This window comes from Tamandua tetradactyla, chromosome 3, assembly GCF_023851605.1.
Source record: "Tamandua tetradactyla isolate mTamTet1 chromosome 3, mTamTet1.pri, whole genome shotgun sequence".
Lineage (NCBI taxonomy): Eukaryota > Metazoa > Chordata > Mammalia > Pilosa > Myrmecophagidae > Tamandua > Tamandua tetradactyla.
In genome coordinates this window covers 138668250-138686624 of record NC_135329.1, presented here as the reverse complement: position 1 = coordinate 138686624, position 18375 = coordinate 138668250, and the positions used below count along the sequence as shown (strand labels likewise).

Below are 18375 nucleotides of genomic sequence, written 5' to 3'. Positions count from 1 at the left end.
TCTGCTTCTATTTTTTAATTTTGTTTATTTTGTTTTTTAAGCCAACTTAGACCAGTTAACTCTTAACTGTTTTCTTAGCCATTTTTCTTCCTGCTCCTGAAACATTTTAGAATAAGGAAGTCTTACAAACAATTCGGAATTTCCTAGAACCCCTGAAGCTCACTCACTGACCCTTCTGAAGTCCACAGACTTCTGAAAATAACAAATCTTGTTTTAGAAAATCTATGAAAATACTTAACATGAGCTTCACAGTTACAAAAACTGAATTAAATGCACATATTTTACATAAAAAGTTATTTTGAATCCTAAAAATATTAGATGGCATCTCTAAACGCATCACAATGTATCTTTATCTTTTTATTTTTTCGGTCTCAATGTGACATAAATACAATGAAATATTTTGTCAGATACTAAAATAACTGCATACACCAAATGGTAATTTCAGTCATTTCCCCTAACAGTATTATTACATAAAATGAAGAGCTGTTTAATGGGCAACTGGCAGGGGGGTTAATACTTGACAAACAATGTTTCCAGACCTGGTTCTGCTCTCAACAACTTTGAACAATTAATATCAGCTTCCTGGAAGCTCCTGCATACACATTCAGAAGTTTGGACTAATGACCTGGGCTTTTTCTTGTTCCAAATCTGACTCTGGCTTAGCTCACATATAACACTTTCATAATCATCCAGAGTTGACCTTATGTACTAGAAATGGTAATGATTAGTTTGCTTATTCATTAGGTTTTTTAAAGCACTATTTTCCTTAATTTTGCATTTGGAGATAACCAGAGCAAAAAGTTAAAAGGTTCAGTAAGTGGTACATGCATTCTTGATTTCTGAATAATAAAGTACTGAAATGGTAATATCAGAAGACTTTTTCCCATGACATAAAACTGGATGAAGGAAGTCTTGAAGACTTTCCTTGAATGATGGGAATCCCTTAGAAATAACCAGTAGTATTGTATGCCCTGAACTTATATCCTGCTATAACACAACTTATGAATAAGTTGGAATTAATTCATTATGTAAGACAATTTCTTTCAAGTACAATTTCAGTTTTTCTCTAATATGAAAATATCATTTTCAAAGCATTGGTTGAAAACGAAGCTAGGTCACACTCTTCATATAAGGATAAGAAATGGCATGTTTTTGTGTGAGCTAAGGTAAAAAGCCTAGAAATAATAATGAAGTGGAAAGCATAGAAAGGGAAACTGGAATCGTAATTGCACACTGTTTTACAGATAAAAGAATAAAACTTGGGTAAAATACTGCAAGGTTTCATCTGTAATTGGACTGACTAGATAACCAAGTCAATTTTGAATTAAAGCCAAACTCACTTGGAAATTTTTGAAATGTTTTGAAATTTCTTATTAGGAAATGAGACCAGGGGTCTTTTGTGATGCATAAACTTTACAGAAATTTTGGCCTTAACCCGTCTGATTTTTATTCAGCTTTCAGAGGAGTTTATGAATGAGACGCTTTCAATGTGGAAGAAGGTTTCTTATTAGAATTATGCTTTTGAGTCCTTCCCTACTACTGCCACGATATTCATCCCTCCTGAATAAGGTTATACAGATTTGACCTTATATAGTCAAAAAATACCTTTTAAAACGTTAATTTGAAATAAATATGTTAAAGGATAAATGCTTTCTACTTTAGTTCTGCTGAAAAGTATTATGATTTGATTTTAAAGAATTTTTTCAAAGAATAGTATCCTGTTATCTCACTTGTTAATCATCTTTGAATTCCTCCCTTTTGCCCTTAAGCTCCCTTACCCCCTATCTTAGGTAGTGTTTTTATATACAAGCTTCAAGAACAATACAAGGTAGCTGTATTGAGTTACAGTCACTATGACTTTCCAGACCAAGTGTATTTGTGTTGCTGTATGGATGGGTGTGTATTTAGAATTAAATAAATGAAAAGAGATTGGGCCATGGGATGGGAGTTTAGACAAAAACGGGTTGGTAGACGATAAATAGTTTGTAAAATTATTTACTTTTTAAAGATCATTTCACTTCCAGTAGAATATAAACTTCATGAGGGCAGGGGTATTTGCCTCATTTATTCTCTGATATATCCCAAGCAACCAGAACAGAGTGCATGGTACAATGCAATAAATTGTGATGGAATAAACCAGTATCAGAATTAATTAAGAATAGATCACTAAAAAGGATGAGAATGTGAAGTATACTGATCATTCAGGATGGCCTGATTGAATTTGTTTCAAATGCAAGATAGTTACCTAGCTTCTGAGAACCCTTCTAATCCTATATCCTGGTATATACATGTGTATAGGGAGGGTATAGGGTTGGAAATGATTTACTAAAATAGTTGAGGTTTTAATAGAAAATTAAATAATTTCCCTGAAATTGTTAGTTTAAGAAAATAATTATTTCACCATTAATCGAGTGAAAATAAAGTACCAGTAATTAAAATATAACAAATCTCAACGTCTACGTGCAAATTCTAAACATGACTAACACATTAAGTTCCATTTCATGAGAAGTGGTATTTATTGTTTTACTACTCATAGTAAAAGTAGTTTTGTTTCTTTTCCTTAAAAAAAAAAGTAACCCAGTGAGTACTGAAATTAAAATCTGGTATAGGTCAAAAGTGAATTTAATAGCCTAGAGTCTTGACAAGCTGACATTTACTGGAGTTACTGAAATTCATCTAAAAAAATATGGCAGTCTGTGCTCACGGGCTGCCCTGTAGCAAAATAAGCCAAAACTGAAGCGCATTTGCAGAACTACAGAAGTTGAGTTCCTGGTATAAACCAAGCGGCTACCACTACTCATGACCTCCCCTACACACAAGTCACTCCCACACATAACAGTATCATTTCTACTTTCAGTTACCCATTTTTATCATGGCTTTTAACCTAAAAGCAACTGCTTTTATGCCCACTGACACATTTCCCTGCACTTGATTACCTTTTAACCTAGTGCTTTGGAAAATGGCTTTAAATAGCTGAAAAAGTATTTCCTAAAGAAAAGTCCCCCTCCCCCGCCCCCCAAAAGAATGACTTAAAATTAGTACAAACGCTCTTATTCCATTTAAAGATTTGTGGTTTACCCCAATACATGATGTAGTGGATTTATAAGACACGGTGGATTTACTTGATAAGGACCCATTTTCTCAGTGAAGTAACTATTTTTTTTTCCTTAAAAACTCCATTCATAGTACTGGCCGTTACTAGCAAGTTAGATTTAATTTAAGCTTATTTAAAATTTTTAATTAATAATGCAAAGCACATTTAAATTCTCTCTGCCCCTATGAACCCTAAGGGGGAAAATAAACAGTTTGCCAGCCCGAAGCATTGCATAAATAAAACATAAAAGTAAAATCAACTGCTTATGTTTATTAAATTCTGTATAGAAAGATGACAACCACAACCCTATACTCCCTTTAATTATATTAGAAAACTGCAGACTTGTAAAGTAGATGTGATTTCGACTACAAAGAAGAAAATATTTAGCATCAATTTTCTAATCCTAATGTGACGCATGTGTCCAACTAAAATAATACTAAAAAATTCCACCTACAGTTCATCAGTGTTCAAAAATTTGCCAACATCCTTGAACACAAAACAAATCTCACTGCTAATTTACCAGCAAACATTTGGTTATCTGCCTAAGAATTACTTACAATACTAAATTAGAAGGAAATGGAATCTTTACCATCAAAAAAGAAAGGAAAAAAAAAAAAAAGCCTGGGAAAAATGTCTGACATTTTGGACAGCTCCCAGCTGTTATACTACAATATTCCTATTATGTCTTCCTCGTATTTATTCTGGGCTACCAAATACAAAATTAACCCAACCAAAGCAGTTTCTGTGATTAGGGTTTGGTTTATTTGTTCGTCCCTAGGCAGAAGATTCCTCCAGTGAAAGGGACTATGGAGCCACATAACAGGCAAAGTGCTGTCCTCAGTTCAAGATTTGCTCCCGCTATTGAGCCAATTTTTATTTTACCAAAGATTGTTAGCTGGCAGGCAGGCGGCTGCCGTCTCCACCTCCATTTCACGCTGCAATACAATCGCCTCGGTCAAGCGACCCGAGTCTCTCCCCGGCAGGACCAGGGCGGGACTGGTCAGCGTACCGAGGTATTTCAAGAACTTTCCCAAGTAGAGACTTCTACGGAGACAACGGGCCACAGAACAAAACAATCCTGAAGAGTAAGTTTGCGCGTACTGCACATGGATGGAGAAACCCGTGCCTTCAGCTACGCGATTCTGAGTTGATCCGGCTGCACCATCCATTTGCAGCAGCGCACAAAATCCGCCCTCTGCGGAAGGACTCGCAGAGCGAAAACTCTCAATGGCTTTACAAAATACACTAGATTAGAATAAAACAAAATGAAATGAAAACAGTGTGCGCTATGGAAGATGGGTACGGAAACCTGTTCACACCCAGTGGTTTAAGATGCTTTTGGTCTGATGACCCAGACCCTTGCCGGCCGGGAACTTTCTCCGCGGGCGGAAGGCGTGGGCGCCGCGACTACCCGGGCGCGCCAGACAGGTTCCAGCGGGAAGGGCGCCCTGGCGAAGGTTGTCCCGGGGGGCAGCAGCTCCACCTGGACGCGCGGCCGACGCGCCCCGGAGCCCCGCCCCGCCTCACCGCGCGGTCGGGTTGAGGACACCCGTGCCCCAAACTGGCGCGAGGCAGGAGGAGCCTCTGCCAGCTCCTGTCAGAGCGGGACTCTCTCCAACCCCAAATCTACGCAAAAGGAAAGTGTTGGCAAGTCTCCTAGGGCCAGTTTCAAACACCAAAACTCTCCACTCCCTAAGCCTAGTGTTCTTTCCTTCTCTTTTTTCCCCTTCTTCAGCGAGGCGAACAACAGTGACTTTCCCCTCCCCTCCCCTCCAAGGTCCCCGGCGCAAACTAGGACTTTGGGAACCTCGGTGGATGCGCCTGTCTCCTGGCGCGCCGAATTCATAGCTGCCTCTTTTCATTAAGGCAATAAAGTTCAATTTAGCGGGTCCTTTAGAGCGATGGTGGACTTTCCCTTGCGCAGCGTGCGCTTTCCTTTCCGCTGAGCTAAGAGCATCCTATTTACTCCAACCCAGCCTAGATCCCTGAAGGACGTCGGTCCACGCGAGAGGCGACCCGCCGCTCTCCCTGCAAAGTGTCGACCCTCGCGCGCACACACACATAAAGACTGCCACCCCCTCGCTGTCAAAGTCTATCAACGTGGAGGGGAGCATGCACTGGCAGGAGGGGCGCGGGCGTGGGGTATCAGCCTCGCTGGCGGGAGCGTCGCGACCCGCCGCCCAGGTCCCGAACATCCTTACCAGGATGCCCCGGACACTACGCGCCTCATAACCACCCCTCAAATCACAATAGCAGTCCAGAGAAACACGCGAGTGCTACAGAGCCGGACCTTACCCGAGGGACGCGTGGTCTCCAGCCTCTCGGCTGGCCCCCGGGCCAAAGGAACGCTGCAACCGGGGTCCTGGAGGTGATGCTTCTCCGCTGCCGCTACCCGGATACCCCGCGCCAGCATCACTTCTCCCCCGCCTCCGCCTCCTCGTGCCCGGCTCTCTCGGCCGCCCCCTCCCCGGCCGCCGCCTGCAAGACCGGCAGCGCGGGCGGCGCGGCGGGGTGGGCAGCAGCGTCGGCGGCGCCCGCACGAGCTCGCCCAACTGCACTAGCCGGAGCAGCCGCGGCGGCACCCGGAGCAGCCGAGCCGGGCTGCGCTTCGTCGGCGACGGCTCGGGCCTCCGCGACTGACAACAGCCGACAGCCAATCGCTGCCTCGCCCAGCGCGGCGAGGGGAGACCAATCAGAGCGGAAGGCCCAAGGTTTTCCTCCGCCTTTGCTCAGCAGGCTGGTTTCCGGGAGAGGCAGCGATGCTGATGGGGTTTGGGATGGGGGGTGGGGGAGGCGAGAGGAGCGCGGGGTGGGGGTGGGGGGGTCTCTTGGTCCCGGAGCCTTAGGTGAGGCGAGAAAGCGGGGCCCGAGGAGTGGGCCTGGGGCGCTTTCTGGCTGCAAAGAGCCCACCGCTGGGCAGGGCAGGGCGCCCTGGGGTGACTCTGTCCCCAGATCCTCGTCCCGGCGGTTCAGTGTCTTGGCATCTCTCTGTGCGGCGGTCGCGGGACCCGAGTCCGAAAGGCGCTACTGGAGAGCGAATCCCCCGGAGGTGGTCGCCGCCTTGAAGGAATCGCGCAAACAGTCACCAGACAGCGCCCCCATCCTTCTGCCTTTGGCAGCTGAAAAGTGTGGTACTTAGGCTCCGGACCTCTCCTCATAGTCATCAGCCCAGGACCGTGCCCGAGTTATGAAACGGGCACAAGGAGGAAGGTAGGGTGGACCTTTCCAGTCTTCCCCTCTAACAAATTCCTCCCGCCCTCACCCCCACCCCCCCCGCCCCAAAAAAGGAAACACCGTGAGAAGAGATGTAGAAAGATAGTTTAAGCTGGCAACCTAATTTTTTTATTTCTCTTTCTTTTTCTTTGGGGAATAAATTCTGAATGATACAATAGGTTTGGGTTTGTTTGGTTTTTTTTTTTTTTTTTAACCACAAATGAATTTATGTAACTAGGAAAGAAAAAGAAAACCAACATGACAGATTGTTATTCCCCTGGGAGAGGGGAACAATAAAAATCCAACCCTAAATGTTTCATTCCAATCTCATGGGGGAAAGTTGATATTTACAAAATGCACAAATCCTAAAGTTTTAAATCTTAAAATTGAAAAACTAAAATGCAATGACAATTTAGAAATAATCCTGATAAAAGATAAGTTCAGAAGTACCTTTCTTGACAAAGTAAAGCATTTAAAATATGAAAATATCAGACTTCAGGATGTTGTAAGCTATTTAGAAAGTTACAGAGATGTTCATACACAAATATTTATATCCTTTTTTATCACCTCCTCCATGCCCTATCAAAGGTGCTATTTTCCAGTACTTTACAATATTTTTCCATTTCGGGTATTTTGCAACAGTTATTCATTGATGTATATAGGTCCTATTTACCACATTCCTTAAGAAAACAAATGACTTTCTTATAGAAGAAAAAAGCTAAAGAAAATCAACAGCATATTACATATATAACACCAATACCTCTTATCACAAGTATTATACATAAGCAATTCTTAGCAAAACAGACCTGCACAATTAATAGCCAATTGGCAGGGAAACCTTGAAACATTTTAAATCAGCGAAAATGGAAAACCAAGAGAAATTTTTAATTTTATGAAGTAGCCAACATAACTGTATGTCAATGCCAATTTTTTCATGCATTGCTAGGAATTTCATGGGTGTGTTGGACCAAAAAATCAGTGTTATTCAACTAAATGACTGTTTCATTAACTAGTAGTTTGACATTTACTTTTTGTTGGTTATGTCAGTTTTCCCTCCATCCAAAGAGAGAACTCATTCACCTTATCACTGGAAGAGGAAATTTGTGTGGACACCACTTGAATCAAGAAACCACTCACCTCATCTTGAAAGTAAGGGAAATTATTTTGTATTAATTGATGCAAAAACCTATATTCATTATGAATAAAAACAGAATACTTCGTTGAGTCAGTTCTCAAAAAGTTACATTCAGCAGGCTGAAAACAGAATCAAAACAGAGATATCAGTCTAGTTTCAGCTCTGGTTATGACTGAGTAAGTAATACCAGGTCAGCCATTTGAACTTTTCCAGCATTCCTTATCTATAAAATAGAGATTAAAAACAAAATTAAACCTATAGCTCCCTTATTCAGATGTGAGGATTAATTTATAATTGGAACTGCAAGCTGCAATGGGCTTCTTGCAGAAAAGCCCTGTTTCTAAAGAGGTAGAGAACTGGAATTTAATGATAATACCATCCTCTCTAGAATGTGAATTAGTTTAATACCCACAAAAGCTCTATTCATTATGGGTATACAACACTTATTTCTCCAGATGAGCATACCAAGTTCCAGAGAGGTTCTCTTACCACTTTTGTAGTAAATTGACTATCAGGAACACTTTATTTGCTGATATTGCTAGCTAGAATGTTTTCCCATGATTCCATCATAATATCATTTCCAATTTGGTTAAAATATGCAAGTTTAAAGGCTGTCACCTTTGTTTAATGAAAGAGCACCCATTTCATTTTATTATTGGATGGTCAAGTGAAAGTATAATAAATCTGTTTCCCCAAATTACAATTAATTAGGTAATTTAAACACATAAAGCTTCTATTTTCATATTGAAAATTCCAAAACATCTGTAAAAATGGGTATTGTGCCCATGTTAAAAGATTGAGACAAATTCAAAACAAGGTAACAGCAATGAACCTCAGTAGAATGAAGCTGGATTGTGTAAGTTTTATCCTAATTACTAATTGCTTTGATATACTTTATGCCAGGACCTGTGTACAAACCCACACAAAAATATGAGCAAACATTAAATTCACTCATCAAAATTCTATAGAAAACAGGACTTCAAATCAGGCGGGTATTTTGACTCCTAGACCTCTAATTCTTACCATTTTATTATACAATAAAAAGGGAGTCACTGAAATAAAGAAAATGAAAGAGATGTCCCAGGACAAAGTGTAGACTGAGTGCAAAGCCTGGGGTTTCATTTAAAATTAAAGAAAAGTAAGGGTGGTAGGTAATTTTGGGGGGATGAGGCGGGGTGAGGTATCAGGAGAAAAAAAATACTCAGAAATTTTGGAAGAGAACAAAAAAACAGTACAGCCCTGTGGAATCCAAGGAGAGACCAAGTTTGTTAACGGACTGACAGGTGAACCACATCAACTCCTCACAATAAGGATTGAGAAGAGATCACGAAATTGAGCAAGAAGATCCTTGGTTTTAAAAGGACATGTGTACAAGGGTAATTAGGGTGAAAAGATTTGATCCACCCATAATGGGAAAACAGTAATTCAAGTTTGTATGGTTCTGTTATATTAGAAAAGAGTTATGCTATTTCAAGTCCAGTAATCTGAATTAGAGGTGGAGTGACTATATATGCAGAAGGCCGTATAAAGAACTTGAATCAACATGAAGTTTTAAATTATTGAGTCTTTACTGCTGGTTATTATTAAAATAAAATTGTTTGCAAGGATTTGCAATCCATCAATGAATATTTGTTTGTAAAATTACAGAGATCAAGTGATTACCGCAATTAATGACTCATTAGATTCCATCTTCAATTTTTATATTTTAGAAACAGGTTCTTTGCTTGAATAAGAGAATCCAACCTCTTTAATAATGAGGCTTCTTCTCCCTTTAGCTTTGATCACTAAAGAGCAGTTTCATATTACTTCATCTAGCCTGAAGTAGAAAAGTGGAAAGGAGGCATTTGTGTCTGTTTATGAGGGAAATGCTGGACAATGAGAGATGGGAAGGAATAAAAGAAGTAGGAAAGTTTTCAAATTATTTGTGCAGCAGTTCTTTATGGTTTCATTAATCAATACTTATTTCAGAAGCCACTTAAGGCATAGGATTGAAATTAATTTTTTAAATGTTAATGACGTCTGCATTACCACAATAGGATGCTATTTAAGAGCCTAGCATAGTGCTAGGAGTGTCAATAAATGTCTGATACAAGGAAAAATGAATACATACGCGTCACATTTTCTGAGAGAGTGATTCTACTTACAGTTGAAACCAACTGATAATATTTTACATACATTACTGTAATAATGACTATTTTAACTTTACATAAACTAAATCTTAATATGTAATTTTATTTTCCAGGATCACTGGTTAGGTTGAGCACCCAGATACATTCTTGCATTCTCTCCTTAGCCTGAATCTTCACTTTCTCTTAGCATTCCAGCCCCTCATCTAGTCAGGCTTTTAATATAATTCTCCAGGTGTTCTCTGGTGATTAGGAAGTGTGCCTAGAGAATGATCTTACCTGCCTTGGGAGCAAAGCTAATAAAAGGTCAAAGCCAAGTTCCTAGGGACTGGGGCTGCTGAAGCTAATAGCATGAATCATCATTAGCTTTTACTGATGCCAAGTCATGCAAGTCTGTGAAGTTCATATAGAAAGAGAAATTTGGATCAATAGGACCTTATGCTATCATGCAGCTTGATAATTACTTTCTAGAGATTAAGTCTGTAAAGCTTTTTCCTTCCTTAAAAAAATATTCTTTGCTACAAAAGCCTGCCTTAGTCTTTGTATATTCCGTGCATGATAAATCTATAGTGTTTTCCTTTAGCAATTTCTGTTTTAGTTGTTCTCAGTTTACTTTGGATGTTATCTGCATGCATACTTTCTATTCAGTAACCTCGGTGTCTATTTAACAGCAGACTGATATTTCATAACAGGATTGATATTTTAAACCCATTCCTTTGAATGTCTGTAACAACCGAGTTGCAAACAATATTTCACAACCTGTTTACAGACTGTGAATGCACTTCTTATTGACCTGGCAATGCTAGGCTATGCTGTTTAGTTGGTAAGTGAAGCATACAAGGCCGCTGTTGCTTTTGTTTTATTGCATGTTGACTGTAGAGAGACCCAGTGGGTGCTATGGAACACTTTTACATTCATGGGGAATATATAATAGACTTTCACATATTAGAACTAAAGGCCTAAAATAAAAAATACCCAACAAAATATCTTATACCCTTGCTATGTCAAGAATTTTTGAGCCTTTAAAATGAATCAGGGAGTTGAGAACATGTGTTTATGAGCTTAATACCATATATTATACCAGTTACATTGCATGGAGACTCCTCATGCCCATTTGCCTTTAGCTGCTAACAGAAAGGACTTTTTCTATGATTAGAAAAAGAGGGTGAAAGTAAATTTTTTTAAAAGGGGTAGAAAAATTTAATTTCATTATTAACATTCATTTCATCATAAAGTGAAAATCTAGATTTACATTTCAGCATTTGCTTACAGAGTAGCTTATGGAAACTAGGATATTAGAAACCTTATAGTCCATAACTATATGTCCCAGTCATACAATCCTTTCTAAAATTACCAAGAACTCTACCCCTCATTCTCAATAGATGATTTTTCTCACCAAAGGGTTGTGAATTCTAAACATTTTTTATGCGAATGTCTCCAAATAAAAACCTCATTATTTTACTTAATTTAAAAATATAATGATGACTTCTATTTTTGTATCCTTCAATTATCTGACTTAAATTTATGAATATACACTGATTCGCTGTTTTTCTAAATTATACTCACCAGTTAGACCTATACAGTACTTGGCTTTAATGCTTAAAACTTAGAAAATCAGTTCTGACTAGTAGTAATAGTAGTAGAAGTATTGATACGTTAGTTGTAAATGTTTACAACAAGGACATTGTAAAACATAGCTATGCAGGTAGGGAAAGATAAGTCAGATAGATACCCAATATAATACATTAGATATCTCTTTTAGACTTTAGGTACTCCAGAAATATGCTTTATTAGAATTTATGTTCATTTGTATAATAAAGATAATAGACCAAACCCTGACAACAAATTTTACTTTGCTTGTATTTAACTATTTCTCTCTGCCTTAACCTCCACCCTCCATGTTGGTCCACTCTCATTGTACCAATGTCTTATTATTTTTGCCTTTAGTGTAAATCTTCCTGTAAGAAGCCAGTGCTAAGCCAGACACATCTCAAGTCCTATGTATAACAGCTTCCCAGTGCTATATCCCCAGTTCAAGTATATTAAAGATGTTATAACCTATTAGACATTGTATAAAGTCTCAAGTGATTGTAACAACTTGGAAATCCCTTAAGAATACATTAAATCACAGTCTTTAATGTAGCTAATTAGTGTCTCCTTAGCCTTTGAAAAAATTGTTAGTGCTGGGAATTTAACAGGACACTCTGGAATCTAAAAGCAACAAATCAACTTTGAGCAGGAAGATAATTTCCAACAGCTGGTATTGGCACTAGACCATAGATCCCCTTTGTTGGGCTTTAGCCTCTGGAGGCAAGAACATCATAATTTTCTGAAGAGGAACAGTATAATTGCGTGAAGTACAAGTTCAGATCAGCAAAAGAAAAAAATAAAAGATCTAAAATATGTGCAAGCACCTTTTTGTGCTTGACTTTTAATGAAAAACTAATGACAGTTAACCACTGGGTAATTAACATGTTAGGTCTGTACTCACTGAAGCAGAATGGCTAGTATGCACTGACACAAACACAGGCAAGATATATATTTTATGGATTTTCTGGACATTAATCAAGTGATAGTGGTACAATAAGACTAGTGCTGGTATTGCAATCAGCTAAAATGCATTTAACAGAAGGATGATTCGGATCATTCCAGGACACTCAACCACAAAACCACAACAATCCTATGCACATTTTTTATTTATATCAAGTGGGTAATGGCAGGGAAGTTTAAGGAGTTTTGCTTTCTAAGCGATAGAGTGAGGTAATTAAGAAGGCGGGTTCTTGGACAGACCCAATTGAGTTAAAATTCTAAATCTACCTCTTACAAGCTGTGTGATCTAGGAAAGATATTTATATCTTTATGCCTCAGTTTCCTCCCTTGTGTAGTAAAACGGGGATAATAATAACACTTAATTCTTAGAGGAACTTTGAAAGTTAAATGAGACAATCTCTGCAAAGTGTTTAGTCCAGTATCTGAAAGATAAGTGCTCAATATTAGCTACAATGACAATAGGAATACAATATAATATTAAGAAGTACAATAGAAAGTATTTTTTAAAGTATTTTTTAGGATGCTACCGTATAACAGATAAACCCAATATATTTATCAATGGTTTACCTCAAGAGAATTTTTTTCCTTACTCATTTCTTATTCTATTGCTGTGGTGAGGAGAAACAATGGGCTTTGCCCTTTCATCTTGAACACATAGTTTTCAAGAGCACTTTGGGCATCAACATCTAGCTGAAAGATGGGGTATGACAGTGAGAAGGTTCATTCAGGTGTGACATCCATCATTTCCACTGACATGCCATGGACCAGAACTCAAATGAAAGAGAGTCTGGGAATGACAGTGTACTTGTGTACCCAGTAGGAAAAAGATTTCCTTTTAGTGACTAGCTAGTCGTTTTTGCCACAAATTGTCCTTCTGCTAACCAAATATTTATGTCACTCACCTCCCTTATGTTCAGAAAGATAAACCAGTTCCCATGCAGATACTACATTTGACTCAAGTCCAAGCTATTGTGCCTTGCCTTTTCTTCTCCTGCAGAATATGATGTGCCTTCTCATAAATTGTAAACTGAAAGATAAGTTATCTGCCCCACATACCCAATGAAGAATAGTGTGTTAGTTTGTAAGCTGCTGGAATGTGATATACCAGAACTGGAGCAGCTTTTAAAGCAGGGAATTTAATAAGTTACAAGTTTATAGTTCTAAGCCTATAAAAACACCCAAACCAAGGCATTCAGGGAAAGAGACCTTAATTCAAGGAAGACTGATGGGTCTGTAACACCTCTGTCAGTTGGGTAGTCATGTGGCTGGCATATGCTGGTCCCTTGCTCCTGCGCTCCATTGCTTTCAGCCTCTGTTCTTGTGGGGGTTCCTCACTGTGCTTTTCCAGGGCTGGCTTTTATCTCTTGGCTTCCCTTGGCTCTCCCCAGGTTCTGGCTTGCTTAACATCTCATGGTGATGTCAGCAGGGCTCCAAGCATCTCCAAACATCTGTGTCTCTATTCTCTGCCTGTCAGCTCTGCTATGAAGTTTCTGTTGGCTCTGTCGTTTCTGACTCTCTCCAAAATGTTTTCTCTTTTAAAGGATTCCAGTAAACTGATCAAGACCCACCTGGAGTGGATGGAGTCACATCTCCATTGAATCAAAATATCACACCAACAATTGGGTGTGTCACATCTCCATGGAGATAATCTAATTGAAAGTTTCCAATCTACAGTATTGAATCAGGATTGAAAGAAATGGCTGCTCCTATGTGATTGGATCAGGATTAAAACTTGGCTTTTCTGGGGACATAATATGTTCAAATCAGCACAAACAGCACATACAATAGCAACTGAGACTATCTTTTAAAAGTGGGAATAATGGGAAACATCAAGGAGTCACTGGGACATAGCAATCAAAGAAACTTTACCGGAGACCTGGGAAAGTCTTGATCTTAGGTAAGGTGAAGTTCCTTAATAAGGACCTAATTCTGCATTCTGGAGGAACTCTCCTGTACATATCTCTTTATGGTCCTTCCTTCCACCCACAGGAAGTTTTTTTTGTATGTTATTGTCCATGATCTCATATGAAACTGGTGATAGGGAATGTGCCTTTCTTTTGCAGCCTGCTACTTCCTCATGCAAGTTTGGCACTTTAATGGTTGTTTTAAACCTCAAAAAGTCAAAGTTTTGTTGTTGCTGTTTTTTTTTTTTTTTTTTTTTTCAAGACTGGCTTTCTAGTTTCTTCGATAATAAAATTTCTCAGAAACTTAATATGCTTTGTCCTGTTTGTTTCCAAACAGGTATTGTTGGTATTCATAGTTATTCCGCAGAGACCCTTCTCAAGCCTAATTTACCTGGTTTTCCCCATGTCCTTCTGTCCCTTGCTTTCAATCCAGTGGAAGTTTCCTTGAGACCACATGAGTGGTAAGGATACACTTTAAGCCAACTTAATGGACTAAGTTGTTCAGGGCATTTCTGAACTGTTTTTGCTAAGATGTGAGGACCAGAAACCAGTCAGGTTTTTTTTTTTCAAAACTTTAAGGCTTCTCTTTTTAATTTTCACTATTTTCTTTCATTTTTGCTTATAAATTCAACAATTCTTGACTAACCTCACCTCTCTTTTTTTATATCTGGATAAATTTAGCTCTTAGCAAATAATATGCACTATTACCACATTTTCCAACTTCTTCACCTAGTTATAAAGACTCAGTGAGTACTTGGTATCAATCAATTCATTATAGACAACAATTCTTCCAAGTGTTTTGCCTATGCATGGCACCATTCTTCATCTCTCCTACTCATAATATTGTTTTTCTTGCAGCCTGCTTCCCAATTACTAAACCACTGCCACACATTATATGTTTCTGTTTTGTAGCATCCCACTTCTGGTACCAAATTATGTGTTATCCAGGTAAAACTAACTGTTGAAACAGATAAACTCAGACATATTATGGGCCTAACAGTGGAAGTTTATTTCTTACTTTCATAAAACCCATTCAAGGGTAGTGAATATTCTACTACCCTCAGTCATTCAGCAATCCAGACTGATAGAAACACTACACTTTCAATAGGCGGTTCCCAATGCCTGAAGGCATTGACTCCAGTGAAGATACAGGAGAAGAGAAGATTATATAGGAGATTTTGATGGGCAAGTCCTGAAGGTGATGTATAGTCATGACCACACTAACTATAAGATATGGTAAGAAATGTAGTCTAGCTCCCAGAAAGAAAAGGAAATGGGTTTCTTGAACAGTTTGCTAGTTTCTAAAATATTTAGTTAACTTCTTACCAATCTCTCATTATACTTATCACTACATAATATTAGCTATTCTTCATCACATAGCATGAGCTATATTTGAGTCGATTCTACTTCATCTCTTGTCGAAATGAGAATAGTTTATGTGCAGGAATTATGACATATACTTTGTTCTGTTTGGCATAATTATTCCTCAATGGGTAGTTCAGAAAGCTCAGGCCATTAAATCCATCAAGACTTGATTCAATACCTGTTCTAGTTTGAAAGCTGCCAGAATGAGATATACCAAAAATGGAACAGCTTTTTAAAACGGGAATTTATTAAGTTGCAAGTTTACCATTCTAAGACTGTGAAAAATGTCCAAATTAAAGCAAGGCTATAGAACTGTCCAAGCTAAGAAATCCAGAGTAAGATACCTCGGTTCAAAAAGGCCAATGACATTCAGAGTTTCTCTCTCAACTGGAAAGGCACATGGTGAACATGGTGACATCTGCTAGCTTTCTTTCCAGACTTCTTGTTTCATGAAGCTCCCCTGGGGGCGTTTTCCTTCTTAATCTCCAAAGGTCTCTGGCTATGTGGGCTCTGGTCACTCTTGTGGCTCTAAAACTTTTTCCAAAATGGTTCCCTCTTAAAGGCTCCAATATCTAACCCCACCTTGAATGGGTGGAGACACATCTTCATGGAAACCATCTAACCAAAAGTTATCACTCACAATTGGGTGGGTCACATCTCCATGGATAATCAAAAACCTCCAACCCAGCAATATTGAATGAGGATTAAAGGACATGGCTTTTCTGGGATCCACAACAGATTCAAACCGGCACAATACCCAACACAACCACATATTAGCTGTGTGAGCTTCCCAGAGCATCAGTTTTCTCATTTGTAAATGGGAATGGTAATAGCTATTTGAATGGAAATTCTGAAAAGTAAAGGACATAATGGCACAAGCTAAGTTATCTTTTACAAGGTACATATTACAGACTAATTTACTTGATTAAAATTACCAACATTGAAAGGCAGTTTTGTGTAAAATTTCTAGAATGTAATAGTAAACATAAACAGTTCATTCATCATAAGTTTCCTTATCCTGATTATTATCTATCAAGGGTGATTCAAAGGACTTGAAGGACTCATAATCTTGATCTTGATTATAAATTTCACCTTTACATTCAGGGATTCTGTGATTCAAATCCATTTCCACACTTAGTATTTTCTCCCTGAAGTCCCATTCTTAGACTTTAAATCTTTTTGTTGTATATCACAAAGTAGGCTATACGTTAAGTAGCATAACCAAAGGCATGTTAACATTCTGATTATCTCTGAACACCCACCTTGACATTGCAGCAGTGGTAGTAGCAAAACAGAATTAAATTAAGGAGATGTAATCAGAGAAATTCAGAAAATACAAGTTGTGTTTCAAATAACACATTCATTTACTCATAAAAACAAGACCATTATTTTGTTTTATAAATACACTTTTTATGTTCTTATAATTAATGAACTTAGACAACATTCCCTTACACCTGTTTCTTTTCTGCGTACAATAGTACTTTTCTGTATTATTGAGACTATAAATGTATACTTATTAGCGAGGGATATGTCCAAAACATATTGTTAAAGAGAAACAGCAGGTTAAAACAACAAAAACCTGCTCAGAAAAAAATAATAAAATTGGACTTTATAAATTAAAAACTTCTGCTTTGCAAAAAAGCCTGAAAAGGAAAGCCACAGACAGGGAAAAAAATATTTGCAGAGCACATATTTGAAGGACTTGTAACCAAAACATACAAGAACTCTTAAATTTCAACAATAAGAAAACAATCTAAGTTAAAAATGGAAAAAATATTTGAACAGACAACTTACCAAAGAAAGGTACACAAATGGGCATATGAAAATATGCTCAACATCATATTGTCATTAGGGTATTACAAATTAGAACAACACTAAGATAACACTACATACCTACTAGAATGACTAAATCCAAATATCTGCATTTATCAATTGCTGAGAAGAATGTGGTATACATTGCTTATGGGAAACCAAAATGGTACAGCCTCTTTGGAATATAGTTTGCCAATTTCTTAGTTATAATATGATCTAGTAATTGTGTTCCTTGGAATTTACCTAACTGATTTGAAAACTTACTCCCTACCGAACCTGAACATAAATGTTTACAGGAAATGTATCCATAATCATCCAAAACTAAAAGTAACCAAGATGTCTTCAATTAGTGAAATGGATAAACACATCCATATAATGGGATAGTATTGAGCAATAAAAAGTAAAAATGATGAGCTTTCAAGCCACACAAAGACATAAATGAAAATTATTTTACATTTTTTATTATATAAGTTGAGGTTAACAGAAAAAGCATGCTGAAAATACAGAGTTCCCATATACCCACATACATATGCATTTTCCCTTAGTATTAACCCTGCATTAGTGTGGTAGATTTGTTACAAATGATGAAACAATATTATAATTATACTGTCAATTATAGTCCATAGGTACAGTTAGGTTCTCTCTTTGTATTGTAGAGTCTAAAGTTTTTTTAATTAATTTTTATTCTAGGCACATATATACAAACTAAAATTCCCCCTTTTAACCACATCCAAGTATGTAATTTAGTGTAGATAATTATGTCCACAATGCTGTACTACCATCACCACCATTCCTTACCAAAACTTTTCTATCCCCCTGTGATACTTAGGTTCAGGTGTCAACTTGACCAGGTGATTGTGTCCAATTATTCTGTTGCTGTGGACTTAAATCATCAGCATGTGAATTTCATCTATGACTGATTACATCTGCTATCATCTAAGGAAAGTGCCTTCTGCAAGGAGTGATGGTTAATCAACTGGAGTCTCAAAAGGAGAAGTCAGAAGAAAGAGAAGTAGCTCAGCTGAGCACAGCACCACTCAGCACTCAGAGTGGACACAGACCCAGACATTTGAAGAAGCAGAAAAGAAATGCCCCGGGGAAAGCTGTTGGACCCCAAAGACTGGGAGAGAGGGCCAGCAGATGTCATTGTGTGCCTTCCCATGTGATAGAGGAACC

At 38.2% G+C, this 18375-nt stretch overlaps 1 protein-coding gene and 1 long non-coding RNA gene across 6 annotated transcripts in view; one reads left to right on the top strand and one right to left on the bottom strand.

The window, feature by feature from the left end:
• Positions 1–5485, bottom strand: part of B3GALT1 (beta-1,3-galactosyltransferase 1) — a 605805-nt gene extending 600320 nt beyond the window's left edge. For all 3 annotated transcript variants that reach the window (XR_013172041.1, XR_013172042.1, XM_077151945.1), the window contains exon 1: positions 5390–5485. The gene's annotated coding sequence lies outside the window, so the exon portion shown is untranslated. The remainder of the gene's footprint in view (positions 1–5389) is intronic.
• Positions 5486–5888: 403 nt separating this feature from the next.
• LOC143676367 (uncharacterized) lies at positions 5889–14437 on the top strand. 3 transcript variants are annotated; one of them, XR_013172039.1, is made up of 4 exons: positions 5889–6304; positions 7355–7456; positions 13660–14015; positions 14360–14437. It is a non-coding gene; the product is annotated as an uncharacterized LOC143676367 (long non-coding RNA). The 3 variants fall into 3 exon arrangements; XR_013172038.1 differs by lacking the exon at positions 14360–14437 and having other exon boundaries at positions 13660–14223; XR_013172040.1 differs by lacking the exons at positions 13660–14015; positions 14360–14437 and adding an exon at positions 11516–11843.
• The last annotated feature ends 3938 nt before the right edge of the window (positions 14438–18375 follow it).